The 15918-nt window shown below is 44.7% G+C and overlaps 1 protein-coding gene and 1 long non-coding RNA gene across 2 annotated transcripts in view; both read left to right on the top strand.

Annotated features, from left to right (window-relative positions):
• The window catches only part of LOC110325176, a 15292-nt gene extending 11169 nt beyond the window's left edge, over positions 1-4123 (top strand). Inside the window, exon 3 of the long non-coding RNA XR_002380724.1 lies at positions 3966-4123. This is a non-coding gene — a long non-coding RNA (uncharacterized LOC110325176). The remainder of the gene's footprint in view (positions 1-3965) is intronic.
• An 873-nt stretch (positions 4124-4996) lies between these two features.
• Sgcg (sarcoglycan gamma) overlaps positions 4997-15918 on the top strand; it is a 37752-nt gene continuing 26830 nt past the window's right edge. Inside the window, exon 1 of the mRNA XM_021203743.1 lies at positions 4997-5136. The gene's annotated coding sequence lies outside the window, so the exon portion shown is untranslated. The remainder of the gene's footprint in view (positions 5137-15918) is intronic.

The raw sequence follows: 15918 nt of genomic DNA, 5'->3' as shown, positions 1-15918 counted from the left end.
ACATGTGCATATATGTGCATGAAAATCCATTGGTTGGCACACATGTATACACACATAGACACACAGGTATATGTACATAACACACACACACACACACACACACACACACACAAACATGCAAACATACATTGCATGCTGTGATATTTTCAACCTATGATAGGTGGTGCATCCACAACGGGCAGCATCTCCACAGTCTATTGCAAAATCAGGCTATAGGGTCAGGGCAGACCTGTAGACCTGAGTTCAGTTATTGAGGAGAAAGGGCAGAACTGGACCAATATTTGGTGGGTGAACAGCAGGTTAGACGGGCAAACAAACAGAAGACAATTCAAGTCGGCCCCATCAGAAGTGGGAACTAAACCAAGATGACCCTGAACAGTTGGGTGTGCGAGTTGGTCATTAATGCACACACCTAGTGACGCAACAACAGGTCAGTGGGACCATCACAGCGATGATGCTAGGTGTTGTGGGCTCTGGCATCTCCAACACTTTGTGGTCTCCAAGGCAATCCAGGCTTTACCTCCACAGTGGCCTCTCCAGACCTCCATGCAGAGACGCCCCTGACATATGCCTGGTCTTAGAGGCTTTCCTTAGTTGTGGAGGGAGATTCTATAACCCTTTCTTCTATCCTCGACTTTAAAGACAGAACCATGTAGCCAAAGTTGCCAAGTTCTGCTGCTTGCTGGGCCTGGAACATGCCCCCCTTGTTCAATTACATCTTCATCGGGTTTCTGTTTTCAATAGTTTACTTCACAGCCTAAGCTTAGCCGCTCTGAACTTCACTCTGCAGTCTGCCCTAGAACTTAGAGATCCATCCTGCCTTCTGACTTCTGGGATTAAAGGTGTGCACCATCATGCCTAGCCCTAAGCTTTTCTTTAACTCCCTTTCACTTTTGTCTTAGATAAGATTTCTATTTCTGTGACCATGACCAGGGCAACTCTTATAAAGGAAAACATTTAACTGGGGCTGGCTTGTAGTTTCAGAAGTTTAGTCCGTTACCATCATGGTGGGAAGCATAGCAACATCCAGGCAGACACGGTCCTGGAGAAAGAGCTGAGTTCTACATCTTGATCCATAGGCAGCAGGAAAGAGATTGAGCTTCTGTGATCTCAAAGCCCGCCCCCAGTGACATACCTCCTCCAACAAGGCCACACCTATTCCAACAAGGCCACACCTCCTAATAGTTCTTCTCCCAGTGGATCTCTGGGGCCATTTTATTCAAACCACCAAAGATGTCTTCCTCCTTATGGAGTCAGGACGAGAGAACTAGACCCTTTCCTCAGCCTGTTGTGCTAAATCCTCAGGCCTGTTTTTCCTGATAAGATTTTATTATGGCACATGCTCCTATAGTCTCAATTCACCATGGTAAATTGATATATGGTGTTGCAGTAAATCTCCTCTCATATATGCCCTGGCAATAAAAACAAGACTCAATTCATATGAATACATGCTGTGCACCTAGATTGGGCAGATCTACTGCTACACTACCATCTTCCACAGCTTATGAGACCCCTTAGAACTTGCGGTTTCTCCAGGCCATGTGCTTCTGCTCTGCTTTTCTTCTTCTTTCTCCTCCTCTGAATCCTCTCCCTCTTCCATTTTCTCCTTCTCTCCCCCAACCTTCTACTCCACCTTCCCTTTTATCTGCCCAATCACCAGCTCTCCATTATTTTACAAGTTAAGGTGGAAAGCAGGCTTACTGGAAATCACCTGAGTGCTGACTCGTTCCTCGTTCACAACCACTCATAGGAGAATGGAATTAACATCAAATATGATTAGCCCCAGAGCTATCCACAACAATGTGGCACTCTCTCTACTTCTGGAAACCAGCGTTTGATCAGTCTGGGCTGCATGGGTGTGCTAGGAGGATGGTGCTGTTTATGTGTCCATCCAGATGTGGGGTCACCCTCTATTCTCAAAACCCAAAGCTGCTCTTGAGGCTGGAGTCTCTCAGGACAAGTCACAGTCTTAAAACAAACAAACAAACCATCATTGTACGCAATATGCTCTCAACACCCACCCCAGCCTCATTTGTTCAATTTGTAAGATAGACAGACAGATGTTACTTTCCTAAAGGTTAAAAGATAGTACCTTATACAGTAAGCAGTTCAAATTGGGACTGCAGTGCCCTAGGCACTTATCGAGACGGCATGGGGCTCTGTATGTACTTGAACATATTAAAACCCTATCAGGAAAACAGACCCAAGAACTTATTGAACACAGTAGAGTGAGAGTAGAACATCTTTCCCTGGATCCCACAAGCAGAGACCCTGTAACACTGTGATGGTGATGGCCCCAGTGACCTGTCACCTGACCACCTGGTATGGGCATCAAGAGACCAACAGGCAGAGAACTTTCTACTGCTCCAGGGACTTCCGAGAAACTGAGTGCCTATTGTTAAGCTGTTGACACAGCCTACTTGAATTGCCATTTGTGTGTCAGTCCATCTGTTCATTTGGATCTAGACTTGTCCTTTGCCTCTTCACACACACACACACACACACACACACACACACACACACACACACACACACACACACACACACAGCTTCTGTTTGCTATAATCGACTCCTGAGTCTGGGCTCAACTCTTCCCCAGTTGCATCAGTGTCCAACAGACCTCCAGGATAGCTAGTTATCTGACTGCTGTAACGCCTACTTCCTCATCTCCATCATCTCCCTGGTTCTCCCTGGTTCTGCCTCTCAGTCTTTTTTGAAGCTCCTTACACTCTGTGGTGGCCTTTCTAACACTTTGTAGTGGTTCTGTCTTGTAGGGGGTGGGGAAGTGAGGCTATTATTTTCTTTTTTACTGTGTGATACATCAAGAGTGGTCTGAGAAATAACATTAGTAGTCAAGATTGGACAAAAGAAGCTCTTGCACTACTCTGGCTCAGTTGGTTGTCAAGGAAATTGAGATTCTTTGGCATATTGAAGCCAAGGAAACTGCCTTATCTTCAGAATTTATTGGATAACAACAAATTGTGACCTTGTGGAAGGACACAGACATGTTTGCCTGTTTCTGACACAGCACATTCATGACATAAGCCCGTTTTCATTGATCAGTTTGTACCTTGACTTCTCTTAGATGTATTGAGTGTTGGAATCTAAGTCTTCCCTGTGACATCACCTCCCAAACCTCTGATTTTCACTAGGGTTATCCACACTGAGAAGACTTGAAAGAGGGGGACCCAGACAGAGACTGTAGACCTCTAGGCACCGCAGTGCAGGAATGGGGAAAATGAGATGACTCCAGGCTAGACCATGGAAGTATGATGTCCATCAAACACTTGGGTGTATTGACTACTAAATAGATGTGGGAACCCAGCAGGCTCTCTAGTCCTTTCTAACCGTGCTCCATTAGCCATGGGACCTTGAACGTGTTACTTGGCCTTAGACTAGAGTTACTTTAAGATCATTTCCATGTTTAAAATGCTTTTGATTCCATTAAAAACAATATCATATGTGAGTTTCGGACTTAAGCTAGACCTACCTTCAAAGCACTGAAAATCTTGTCACAATCACTTCAATTAACCCATAAAAGCAGAGATGTGCTTGAGTCAGTCTCATGTGGAGTACTGGATTTGACACTGATGGTATGAGATTATGTGAGTGAGAAACCGATAATGCTTGACTGGCATGAAAAAATGTGCCAATAACAAGAGTGTGCTTACAAATTCAACTTACCCACCAGTGAAAAGAGCAATGTCAAAACCTTTAAGAGTGCCACACTGCAATCAGAATATTGAATTAGGACTTTCAAGCTTGTGTTTTTCCATCAGTCTGGAAGGTCAAGGCGGCATCACTGACAGAGAAGTTAAGTATTTTCAAATAAGAGCTGATTGTTATACTTTGATTCTCAGTTTGAATTGTCACAGTGGACAAAATTGTGCATAGAGGATCCATGAAAGAGTTCTAAGTGCCCTATAAATATAAGATTAGTTGAAACTGTCCTGGTTTAATTTAAGACCTGCAGCTGTTCCTGTAAGAGAGGAGTCAAGTTTCAAACAGTTACAAAGTCGAAGTACAAATAAACAGAAAGGAGTGAGTCTCCCAAGGAGAAAGTTAAAATTAACCATGTGCATCCTTTGATGCTAAGGTTTGATGCTAAGCCATCAATCTCTAGTTATGAAATTCAGTCCATTTTAATTCATGCTGCCAGGTAGCATGAAAATAACTCAAAATAAAAGATTAATATGATTCAAAAAGTTGACACATTATGCCTGATAAGAATTAAATGATCTAATTGTTTTGTTTTTTAAAGATTTATTTATTTATTATATGTAAGTACACTGTAGCTATCTTCAGACACTCCAGAAGAGGGAGTCAGATCTCATTAAGGATGGTTGTGAGCCACCATGTGGTTGCTGGGATTTGAACTCTGCACCTTTGGAAGAGCAGACAGGTGCTCTTACCCGCTGAGCCATCTCACCAGCCCGATCTAATTGTTTTTTTAAACAAAGGCACTCCAGCATCAAATGGTTACATTCACATAATTTGTTAAACTGATATGTTATCTTTCTTGAAAAAAAAAGTTGTCATTTTAGTATGTAATACTTATGTATCTTCTGTTTCTTGTTAGTCACCACAATGCAAGGTTCTTCTCAAAAAATAAAGTTTCTTTCTTACACTGGGGCTGAAGGAAAGTGTTTCAAAGACAGAGCTTTTGTGACTGGATACTTTTCTGTCTCTGGGTAAGGAAAGGGGCCCCATAAAGTAGTGAAGTTCTAGTGCTGAGCGCTGCCTGCCAGTTCTAAGTCACTGCGGTGAGACTTGACATTAGGGCTCACCAAAGACCACCAGAGCTTCTTAGGAAGTGGCACAGGGTTTACATGTCGGGGTGCTGACTTTGCGCCAATGGTTGGGATTCTGTCTGGCTCTGGCTTGTGTTTGGCACACTCAAGGGTGCCCGGCTGCAATTGGTTCCCAGTTTTAAGAGAGTCTGAGCAATTGAAGTCACTGGGTAAATTTAGATTCGCCTGTTGCTACAGGAGGGGCAGAAACCTGAGCCAAGGAGCCGAGACCGGGAACTCATTGTCTGTGTCGCCCTACCCTACACGAAATGGGAGTTTAAATCCACCTCAGAGCTTGGGCCCTCATTGGGAATCAATTCATCAGTGTGGTTCCTGAGTGGCTAAGGTAAGTAATCAGTTTCCACTTGGAGTTTTATAGAATTAGTATGTAATTTGTAAATCAGATATGTACAGGGTTTCTTTTTTTTTTCATCACTGATAGCATAATGGTTAATAGTCTAAAATAATGCTGAATAAGTTGATGATCTCAGTTATATTTTAATTATTAGCAAAATCCAGTCTCTCTTTCATTTTACCTGTGCAAGTTGTCCCAGAGACTTCTGTGCTATGCATTTAGCATGACTTGTTGCTGGCATTTCCACAGTTGTCATGACAAAGCGGCTGTATTATGGGATGTTGACTGATAATTAATCAGAGAAGGTACACTCTTGAAAATCATGTTCAACTCCACGCAAACGTTTCTGTTAGACTCAGGCTATTGCTTCAGACTTCGGATAGTTCCTTGGAGACACTAATAGATTAAAATCAAGAACAGAGGTCGAGGTGTTTTGTAATTGGGAATAAAGAACACAAGAGCCAACTTTCAAGCCAGTTCCCCAACTGTCCTGGGACTGCTTCCCCCCCAGGATTTGGAAAAAAGAAAGAGGTAAGTCCAGACAACAGCCATCCTGGGGGGGGGGGTAACTGTAAAGAAGAACTGTTGCTTTTGATTGCTCAAATGGGGGTTGTTTCTTTGTGTTACTAAGTTACTGTGTTGTGATTGGAAAATTACTTTTAAAGGAAGGAAGAAAGGCCAGGGAAAGACCAGTTGGACTGGTCAAAAGATTCACCCCCAGGATGAAGCGAGTCTGGGTTCCCAGGGACTACAAAAGCCTATTTTATTTGCTCTTTGCCTCTTTTCTGGGAAACATCTAGATACAAGGAAGTCTACTTTGAGAATTTCAAAACCAGTGGTTCCAGTGGGGTTAATTTAGTGGATTCGAGAATGGTTTGATATTTTCTTTCAAAGCCAAAGGGAAAGTAGTTTCTCAGACTGGTTACATCTATGATTCTGAAGACTGTCAAGTCCAAGTTCCTGAGTGGCCTTGACAAAGATGGCAGTTAAATACCGGAAATCATACCTTTCCATCTTGTCCTAGGAAATGACACTTCCTGTGGCTTGAGGTATGGTTCTGTGATACAGTGCTTGCCTAGCACGTGTGGAGTCCTGGGTTCACAGATAAGTAGGTGATGGTAGTGAATGGAAAAGAAAGAAAGAAAGAAAGAAAGAAAGAAAGAAAGAAAGAAAGAAAGAAAGAAAGAAAGAAAGAAAGAAAGAGGAAAGGAAAGGATGTGACTGCTCTGGGGTGTGGTGGAAGAGAAAGTTCATTGTAGAGAAGGGAGAGTACAACCAGAGGCAAACACATCTGCGAGAGTCCAGAGTGGTCATGGCCCTGAACCCTGGGGAAGAGGGGCTGGGGGAGAGAGGGAAACCAGATGCATCAACCAGAAGGTCAAAGGTACAAAGGGGCTGGTAACCAACGTGTCTGGATTATATAGGGAAGCATTTCTGGGGGAACGTCAGCCCAGATGTGGGCTGGAGAGTTGAGGGTAGGGGGTGGGTATGCCAGTCATACCCTATAATGGGTAAAGACCGGCAAGTGTTAGGAGAACTTGACAGGCAGGTCCAATTTGATATTTTAAATAGACATCTCAGCCTTTTGCCTAGGTTTAAAACTTGGATGGCTGGATAGATAGAGAGACAGACAGACAGATAAATGATCTATAGACATAAAGGGACACCTGACTTTCAAATCATTAAGCCAAACTCCTTACAAAGTACAGAATATTCCTGTACAGTCTTTCCAAGAAAATTCTGTACATCACAACATGCCAAAGTTAAACAGGCATCTGTAGGGGAAAAAATGACAAAAGTGGGACCAGAGAACTATAGGGCCTTGCCACCGGGTCAGAGAAGGATACAGCCACATAGATGCTGGTCCGGAAAACAGAAGGGGTGGGAGATGGGGGATGGGAGGTGGGGGTGAGTAAAGTCCTGAGTGCATGTGTATTGTCTGATAAGGGCCCAGCCAGGCCAAGGCCCTGGATGCCTTAGACCTGTGGGAAGTGGTCAGAGCTCTCCAAGGCTGGATCCAGAGTGATGATAGCCAAGCTTTCACTCTGGTGCGGGTGTTGATACTGAGTGAAGAAAATAGCCACCATAGCTTCTTCTGCCTGCCCCCGACTGTTCCTGTTGAGATTAGCTAGGCCTGAGTCCTTTTCGCTGTGTATAACAAACAACTCCTTGTTTGTCTGGATGTCATAACCCCACCTCATTGTTCGGCTGGATTCGATAACCCTACCTCCTGTTCAAATGTACATAGAAAACACACTGGGTTTCTGGAGTTTCTTCATCAGACCACCCAGTCCCAGCTTTTATGAGTCCATGTGTCTGTCCTTTCTTCATTCCCTCATCGCCCCCAAACCAGAGTTCTGGGGCCCAAGCTGTTCAAGGACACAGCAGTAGCTGGAGACTTTATAGAACAATGCCAGACTTCTCTCAGTCTCCCTCAAAACGTTTAAGTCAGCTGGCCTGTAGGGTGACTGGTGCATATGTGCAGGCAAAACACAAATGCACTTAAAAAATAAATGAATAACTTCAGTAAGTTGGCTTTGGAAAGTCTTCATTTGGTTAGCAATTTGTACATAGTTACAGGGTAGGGTATAATACTTTAATGTGTCTATAAATGAAATCAGGGCAATTAATATATCCATTATCTTTGTAATGACATACTCTTTGTAGTGATAGCGCTCCAAACTTTAGCTTCTGGTTATTTTGAAACATATGATGCATTTTTAAAGCTATAGGTAATAATATGCTTGTTGCTATGAGAAAATATCAGACCAAAGGCAACTCAAGGAAGGAAAGGTTTAATTTAGTTCATGGTTTGAAGCAATACAGATCATCAGTGTGGAGAAGGCATGGCTACAGAGAGACAGCTGGTCAACCTCTGACCTTGCAGTTATGACTCAGGGAAGGTGAGAGATGAATGTTAGCCCTTAGCTGGTCCCACCCTTTACTCAGCCCAAGGTCCAAGGCTATGGGAGGCTGCTGTTTACATGCAGAATGAATGTCCGCCCAGTTAAACTCCTCTAGGAATACCCTCCCCCGAAGGTGTGTCTCCTAGGTGATTCTAAATCCAGTCAACCTGACGAGGAACATTATTTTTAACCTTCTGTGAGATAGACCACAAAGTATTATTTCTCCCAAATGTAACTTAGCACCTGTTGATTGGCCTCTCTTCATCCCCCCCTCCCTTGACATTCCCAATCTGTGGAAACCAACAGTCCACTCTCAACCTCTATGAAATACCTCCCCCCCCCAGACAGGGTCTCACCGTGTATTTCTGCCTGTCTTAGAACTCACTATGTAGACCAGGCTGGCCTTGAACTCACAGAGGTCCACCCTCCTGTGCCTCCTGAGTGCTGGGGTTGAAGGGTGTACCATCATGCCTATCATGCCCGGCTCTTTATATTCTATATAAGTGAAGTCATGTGGTGCCTGGCTTTCTGGGCCTGGCTTATCTCACTCAAAATTGCCATGCCCAATGGTCATCTGTGTTGTCACAAGCAACAAGATTTTGTCCTTTTTTGTGGCTGAAGCACATTTTATTGTATTTGCATGTGTTTCGTGTTCTCTGTCCTCTCGCCCGAAATGACACACGGGCCGTTGATCCGGTGCCTTGATTTTCGTGCCTTACACTCAGTAGACAAGGGATGCTGGTGTCTTCTCAGCACACAGATCTCGGTTCTCATGCACATGGACCCCGTAATGGGGTTGCAGGGTCACATGGCTGCTCTGTTTCTAACTTTCTGAGGAAACCATTTTTTTTTTTTAAAGCATAATGCCTACACTAATTTACATTCCTCCATACTACAAAAGAGCTCTAGCTTCTCCACACTTTCACCAAACATTTGTGATCTTTCTTCTTCTTTCTTTTTTTATAACCACTGTTCTAATAGATATGATGCTATCACTATAGGTTTGAATAGTAATTGTAGTTTTTGTCAACTTAACAAACTACTGTGACCTGGGGGAAAAACTCCTCTGTTTGGGAATTGCCTCTATTGGATTAGCCTGTGGGCGTGCCCGAGGGACATTTGCTTTATTGATGGTTTGTGTGGAAGGGCCCAGCACTGTGCGTGGTGCCACCCCTGGGCTGGTGGTCCTGAATGGTATAAGAAAGCAGGCTGAACAAGCCAGGGGGAACAGGCCAATAGTCAGCTTTCTTTCGTGGCCTCGTTTTGAGTTCCTAGTTCCAGGCTTCTGCTTCAGCTCCTTCCGTTATCTCCTTTGATGATGAAGTGTGATTAGTGTGTGTAGGGGTCAGGTGATCCGTTGGTTTCTCTTTGGGTGTTAGCATCAGTTTTGGAATATTTGAGACATGGTGGCTTGCTTGGATGTCATGCCTTCCCAGTTGTAGTCTCTATGTCTAGACAATTGATCACCCTGTGTTGCACAACAGTGATACTGGAGATGGCCTCACATGGCAGATAGTAGGACCATACGACAAAGAGCTGAGTTAGAGAGTCTTCAAAGTGTAGACAAGAGAACAGTAGGTGCCCAAGTATCCAAGTTTTGTATACAGAACTAGACATTCGTAGACTATAGTAGGCACTGGCTATATAATACAATGCAGAAGAAAATCTGGGAATCTCCTGTATTAGGAAGGAACAGTAGATGCTTATTCTGATATCACACAGAAGAAAACCTTTGTCATCTAGCTTGCATTCACAGAAAGAACCACAAAAGTGTCAAGTCTTTCAGCCACCACACTCAGACCCCCACAATAACACAGAGAGGAAAACAGAAGGTGCCCACCATCACCTGACCCAGGAAAGTTAAGCACCTTCGACAACAACTTAGACAAAACCAACCAAACAGTAGGCATTCACTATCACTCGACAGAAGGAAGCACTAAGCTGTAGGCTCCCACTATTGCCTGATGCAGAAGTGCTGTGTTTAAGTCCTCAGCAGTTGCTCACAGCAGTTTGTCACCAGCCACTACAGCCACTTACAACATTCCTGCCTCCACCTGATGTGTGTGCAGTAAGTTGATAGCCGACCCTTATTATAACCCATGCTAGGAATGGGAGCCAAGTTGGGATCAAGTGACACTGGTTGTGTTTAAGGCTCCGGAGGCCGCATGCCACTGTTTTCATTACAGCCCTTTGACACACACACTCTGCAGTGATTTAAGTGCTGTTCTTATCTGTTGGCTGTGCTGGGCTGTTTCCACCAGCTCAGCCTCTTGGTACCGATGACGCCCCTCGGCCAAGCACTGTGTGCTTACACAGTAAAAGCTTCAGGTGTCTTGAGTGTGCCGGATAAAAGACGGGACAAAACACGGAGAGAAGCAGAGCATTTGAATTGCTTGCTTTTGTAAACCTACCACTGTGTTTTAGAATGAGCCTGTAGCTGAAGAGAACAAAGCCAGGACAAACGGTGTTGTAAGCTGAAGATGGTAGGGCAGTCAGTTGGGTCTCTCGCTCTTCCATTCGGTTCCTTCTAAAGAGGCTCCTGCTGGAGTTTGTCAGGGACTGGGTGCTGGGTGCTGGGTTCTGCTGGGTGCTGGGTCCTGCTGGGTGCTGGGTGCTGGGTCCTGCTGGGTTGATATACTTCTCAAGGAACAAACGTGCCATTTTATTTTAAAAGTCAACACCACTATAAAAAAGCAAGAACAGTTGTATGTCCTTTTAATGTGGATGTCTGTGAGCAGGCACACATGGTTCCCTGTGTCACTTGTGTGTGTGCATAATAAGGTGCTTTTTTAAAAATAATCAGACTGCTCGGATAGAGTCCAGAGATTACCCAGCAGCCTTGCTGTATTTAGGTGTACCAGGCAGAGTCACTAATGTAAAAGTGGAACAGAGATATCCCGATAACTACTTGGTCATTGAAATATGGTCATGAATTTGGGTCAGTGATAAAAATAAATTCATATTTATTTCACTATGAAAAGGACTACATATATGTACATGTGCATGTACACACATATTTATGGCTCAGTCCTAAAAATCCATGTAGGGAGGATGGTAGCTGCCCCAAGACAGGAGTCACACTTGGGGTACGTAATCATGCTTCAGCCTCGTCCAGATGGAGCCATAGGGATCAGGGAGAAGTAGCAGATATCTTTAGACAAGCTTACAGACTTACTTCATACCTGCCATTCTCCTGCCTCAGCTACCACTCTCTGCTTCTGTGCTGTTTTTTAAGATCTACCTTCCAGTATATAAATCGACCTAGTTTGTTGTCTGTAGTGGTCTGAATGGGAATGGCCCCGATGGAACATATAACTGAATGCTTGGTCCACAGTTGGTGAACCATTTGGGGAGGATGATGAGCTGTGGCCTTACTGGAGGGGGTGTGCCACTGGAGGTGGGCTGTGACGGTTCAAAAGCTCACACCATTACCAATCTCTCTCTCTCTCTCTCTCTCTCTCTCTCTCTCTCTCTCTCTCTCTCTCTCTCTCTGGTGTTGTCTCAAGTTGTAAGCTCTCAGTTACTACCTCAGTGCCATGACTACCTGCCTGCTGCCATGCTCCCAGCCATCTTGGCCAAGGACTCTAGTCCTCTGAAAATGTTAGCCCCAAACAAACTCTTTCTTCTATACATTGCCTTGGTCAAAGTGTGTTCAGCAATAGAAAAGTAATAAGACACTGTCTATTGCTGTGATACAACAAAAATATTTCTTTGGCATAGAGGACCTAATCACACTCCCTCACTGGGGAAGTCAGGGGTGGAACTCAAGGCAGGAACCTGGAGACAAGAACTGAAGCAGAGGCCATGGAGGAGTGCTGCTTACTGGCTTGCTCTCCAGCCACAGGTTCAGCTTACTTATGCCAGAGGTGGCCTGCCCACAGTGAGCTAAGCTCTCTCACATCAACTATTAGTCAAGAGATGCCCCCACAGACTTGCCTACTGGCCACTCTTATGAGGCATTTTCTCAATTGAGTATCCTTATTCTCAGATATCAAGTTGTGTCAAGTTGATTAAACGGTGAGGCATGTGGACTGAGCCACAAGAGGAACTAGCACAGAGCTGGCAAGGTGGAGCATGTTTAAACCCCAGAAATCTCAAAACTTGAGACCATCAGGAGTGGAACTCTCTCCCTGTTTCCATGCCTGCCTTAAAGCACAGATCTTGGAGACCCCACCCAGGTGGTCACAGGTAGTCCGTCACATGGCACAGCACCTGGAATTCTTCCCCATGCAAATGAGGCATCTCAGTAGCCTTAGCCTTCAACCAATGACCTTTTCCTTCCCTGGATATTCTCGTACTCATCCTCAAAGCTACATAACCTTGGTTCACCCCCAATAAAGAGTATGCATTCAAACTCATCCCGAATGAAGAGGTACACCATAAGCTAAGATCATCTCAGAGAGCTGCCTCATCAGAGAAAGCCTTCACCTAAAAGAGCTGTAACACTAAGATTCTTGGAGAAGGCCTTCTTCCTCCCCTACAACGCCCCCCACCCCTGCACTTACTCCCAACGGGACTAGAATGCTGCCTGTTCCAGACTATTTCATCCGTTCAGCCTGGTGTGCGGTGGTGTCTCGACTCTCTGAGAGGGGGACAGCAGAAGACTTGGAACCACAGCATTCCTCCCAGACTCCGAATCCCCTTTCCAACCTGTCTGACACTGAGAAGGGGAGAGGCGGGTTGTGGACCCCCACCTGCTCCGAACTTCACCCTGTCCTCTCCGAGCTGATGTACAGGCAGCATTTAGACATTCTAGGAGGAGAGGCAGAACTGGGAACCACAACAAACAACAAACCCTTACCAGTTGTGATGGTTTGAATAAAAAAATGGCCGCTACAGACCCATCACCAGTGGCACCATCAGGAGGTGGACTTGTTGGAGGAAGTGTGTCACTACGGGGTAGGCTATGAGGGCTCAGGTGCTCAAGCCAGGTCAGTGGCTCATGGTCTCTTCCTGCTGCCTGCAAATCCAGATGTAGAACTCTGAGCTCCTTCACCAGCACCATGTCTGCCTGCATACTGCTATGCTTCCTGCCATGAAGATAATAGACTAAACCTTTGACACTGTAAACCAGCCCCAATGAAATGCTTTCCTTTATAAGCGTTGTTGTGGCTATGGTGTCTCTTCACAGCGTAGAAACCATAACTAAAATAAAAGTTGGCACCAGGGACTGGGCTTTGCTCTGATAGGCCTGGCTGTGCTTCAGGTGAGTGTGGACTTTGGACTAGAAAAGCAGTTAAATGTTTTAGATGGTGCTTAATCGAGGATCCTAGAGGAACATGTATGTCTAGAGGAACATGTATGTCTAGAGGAACATGCATGACTGTGATGCTGAAGGTGATTTGAACTGTGGGGGCCTAACTCAAGAGGTTTCAGAGGAGGAAAATATTAGTACATGGCCAAGAGACCATTCTTGTGATATTTTAGCAAAGAATGTGGCTGCTTTCTGCCCTTGTCCAAAAAAGTCTGCTTTGAGACTGGATTGCAGAATTTGGGATTAATTTCATTGGCAGAGAAAAATCTCAAAAAACAGCTTAGCATTGACTGTGTTGTGTGGTTCTTAGTGGTCACTCTTATGCAGATCTAAAATGAAAAGGAGCAAACTGAGCAAGGAAAAATAGAAAATGTACACTTTGAGGAGATATGGGGGGGGGCACCAGGAAGTGGAATGGAGCTAAATCCTGTGCTCAAGAAGATAAACAGATTAAAGAAAAGCTTGATGCTCAGTGGAATAGTGACCTCAAGGCAAGATCCCACCCAGTTAAGCTTCCAATTTGTGAAGAGGAATTAAAGAAAAGCTTAAACCTGAGTGTGGAGGCTCACACCCTTAATCTTAGCACTGTGTAGGCAGAGGCAGGTGCATCTCTGAGTTCAAGGCCAGCTGGATCTACAGAGTGAGTTCCACGACAGTTAAGATTAGGCAGTAAAGGGAGCCATCAAAACCAGAAAGCTGGTGACGATGTGATCAAGTGAGGGGCTCTGTTCCAGCCCCAGCAAGCAGCAGAGCTTGGCAGTTTTGGCCACATGGTTCTGGCTTTAGAGTCACAGACAGAAGAAAGGGGTTATGGGGTCTCCTTCTGCAACTTAGGAAAGCTGTTGAGCTTAGAGAGGCCATTGTGTGAAGCTGTGAGGTGAAGCCAAGGTTACCTTGGAGACACCAACATGTTGGAGATGCCAGAGCCATGGGATACCTGTGCTGACAGGGAGAGGAACCAGCTCGAGAGAGAAGTGTGTTGCAGTCAACAAAGCTGGAAATACTTGGGGGTCTGAAGAGCACTTTGACATCAGACATGGAGATGCAGAGTTCTGAGTTTGTCCAGCTGGTTTTGGGTCTTGCTTTGGTCCAGTATCTCCTTATCATGTTCTCTTTCCTTGCTTTTGGAATGGTAATTCATATCCTAAGCAATTACACATTGGAGGCATGTGATCTGCTTTTTCGTTTTGATTTTACAGGGAATTACAGTTAAGAGATTGCATGACTTTCAAGAGACTTTGGACTTTTACAGGGTTGAGACATAGATTCTGGAAGCTTTTAAAGTTGTACCTAATGCATTTCTGCATTGTGATATAGCTACAAGCCTGAGGGGGCTAGGAAGTGACATGGTTTGACTAAAAAGGGCCCCCATTGACCCATAGGGAGTGGCACTAATAGGAGGTGGCCTTGTTGGAGAGGGTGTGGCTTTATTGGAGGAGCAACAATGCACAGCTATGTATAGCCTGTCACGAATGTGGGACCCACTATATTCTGTAACTGTGAACTATATAAATCACCCTTTGAGTTCTTAGATATAATTGAATTTGTAATTTTTCAAGAATCTGATTAGCCTTTAAAAAATTCCTCTTTGAAGTAGAAGCTTCTGGTTCCTTTGGAAAGTCACTTATGTCCAGTGATGTTTTGCTGGGGAACACAGGTGAAAAGATGTTTTTCTATAGCAGACACATGAAAGGACACATGATGAAGGAATATAAATATGACCCCACAGACAGTGGGAGCTGGAGCATTGATTCACTTTTCTCCACCTCCCAATTCTTCACTAACATATTGGTTAGTATTGGTTCACCTTACATTGAATTGCTGAGCTAAGCTTGTGGTGACACCATAGAGAGAAACTCACCAAAGAACTTCTCATGAGGTTCCTGTGGCTTCCTGCTGCCTCTATAGACCATGTCCGGTTGGTGAGCCTTGGGGTTTCTTCTGGATTGAACCATCTTTGCTGGTTTGTGTGTGGTGTCTGCCGAGAGGACTGGACTGCAGCTGCTGGTTTGTATTTAGTGTTTGCTGCTGGACTGAGCTGCTGATATCTGACAATGAAGATTGGACCTGGGCTGGAGAGATGGCTCAGCGGGTTAGAGCACTGACTGCTCTTCCAGAGGTCCCGAGTTCAATTCCCAGCAACCACATGGCTCACAACCACCCGTAATGAGATCTGACACCCTCTTCTGGTGTGTCTGAGGACAGTTACAGTGTACTCATATAAATAAAATAAATAAATTAAAAAAAAAAAAGATTGGACCTGCCCCCAAAGATCCATTTCTTTCTTTTTTTTTATGTCTACATTTATTTTTTATTAGATATTTTCTTTATTTACATTTCAAATGCTATCCCGAAAGTTCCCTATACCCTCCCCCCGCCCCTGTTCCCCTACCCATCCACTCCCACTACTTGGCCCTGGCATTCCCCTGTGCTGGGTCATATAAAGTTTGCAAGACCAAGGGGCTTCTCTTCCCAATGATGGCCAATTAGTCCATCTTCTGCTACATATGCAGCAGAGACACGAGCTCAGGGGGTACTGGTTAGTTCATATTGTTGTTCCACCTACAGGGTTGCAGACCCCTTCAGCTCCTTGGGTACTTTCTCTAGCTCCTC

Source organism: Mus pahari, chromosome 8 (genome assembly GCF_900095145.1).
Source record: "Mus pahari chromosome 8, PAHARI_EIJ_v1.1, whole genome shotgun sequence".
In the NCBI taxonomy this organism is placed as follows: Eukaryota; Metazoa; Chordata; class Mammalia; order Rodentia; family Muridae; genus Mus; species Mus pahari.
This window is presented reverse-complemented; position numbering and strand designations above follow the sequence as displayed.